This window comes from Giraffa tippelskirchi, chromosome 6 (assembly GCF_054371585.1).
Source record: "Giraffa tippelskirchi isolate mGirTip1 chromosome 6, T2T-mGirTip1v1.2.pri, whole genome shotgun sequence".
Classification (NCBI taxonomy): domain Eukaryota; kingdom Metazoa; phylum Chordata; class Mammalia; order Artiodactyla; family Giraffidae; genus Giraffa; species Giraffa tippelskirchi.
The window spans coordinates 113644860-113646285 of record NC_137280.1 but is presented as its reverse complement, the minus strand read 5'-3'; the positions used below and the strand labels follow the sequence as shown (position 1 = coordinate 113646285).

Here is a 1426-nt window from a genome sequence, read left to right as displayed (position 1 = left end):
AGTAGAGGAGGAGAAGAGATTTTTGTTGCCTGAGATCACACAACTCATCAGTTACTCATTGAGCTCTGTGAATTTTGAATTCTAGCTCTGTGTCAGGCCTCATGCCAGGCTCTGGAGCTTCCAGTGCAAGAGATGACTGATGTTTGTGCAGTGCTTTATAGTTTATGAAGCACCTTTAACATTAAAAAAAAAACAAACTTTATTTACAGTTGACTTAAACACAAAATCTTGGGTTCTGATCTGTAATGCTTCCAAGGTCTCTTGATCAAATGGGGCAGCAGCCAGCAGGGAAGCCAGCACAGGGGCCAATCCAAGTTATCTTACTTGAGAACATCACATCAAGCAAGGGAACGCCTGCAGTGGCAGAGGTAGAGGGTCTGATTCAGTCTCCCTCTGGACTAAATCTCCCCACACTGTGAGATCACCACAGGCACCTTGGGCTTATTGCTGGGGCCTGTGGGAACATTCTCAAGCTTTCTCATCACCAAAAGTCCATCAGTGATTTTTCCAAACCCCACGAGCTTCCCATCTAGCCAATCACACTTAGAGCAAGTGATGAAAAACTGGCAGCCATTTGTACTGGGACCGCTGTTTGCCATGGAAAGCAAGCCTGGAGCTGAGTGTCTAAGCTTAAAATTTTCATCTGTGAACAGCCCCCAGTAGATACTGGTGACTCCAGTACCATCTCCGTTAACAAAATCTCCACCCTGAATCATGAAATCTTTTATGACCTTGTGGAAGGTGCTCCGTTGTATCCCATTGGAACCCCATCTTTTCTGAATTTTCCTGTGCAGAACTGCCTACAATTCTCTGCAGTCTTAGGCACAATGTCTGCAAAAGCTCAGTCTTCATGCGGCCAACTTCCTGGCCACCAATGCTGTCATCAAAGAATACCATGGGATTGACAGGGCTTGAATTTGCCCCTGCCATGGCTCTGACCCAGAAGCAGATGAAGCACCTTTAACATTTAATCATCAGGGTGGGTCTCTTATGATAGATTCTTATTTGTCAATAGAGGCAGAGAGGTAAAGGTTTTATCAGGGTCACACAGCTAATTAGTGACAGAGCCTAGTCACTCTTGTACTTGAACATACCAGTCCTCAGACTGCAAATCCATGTCTTTTTGCCAATACCAGAAGACCTAAAAACCAATGACTATATGTTACTTATTTATCTTAAAGAGGATTTCTAGATATTTATATTTGCATTTTGCTGCTTGCTAAGTCGCTTTAGTCATGTCCGACTCTGCAACCCTATGGACTATAGCCCACCAGGCTCCTCTGTCCATGGGATTTTCCAGGCAAGAATACTGAAGTGGTTTGCCATCTCCATCTCTAGGGGATCTGAATTATTCAGTTAGAAATACCGAGGGATAGAGAGCATCTCTGTTTGAGTCCCAGCACTCAAGCATGTGTAATTTTAAAAA

At 44.0% G+C, this 1426-nt stretch overlaps 1 pseudogene; it reads right to left on the bottom strand.

Moving 5' to 3' along the window:
• Positions 1–398: 398 nt before the first annotated feature.
• Positions 399–930, bottom strand: LOC145510526 (peptidyl-prolyl cis-trans isomerase H pseudogene; annotated as a pseudogene).
• Positions 931–1426: the final 496 nt, after the last annotated feature.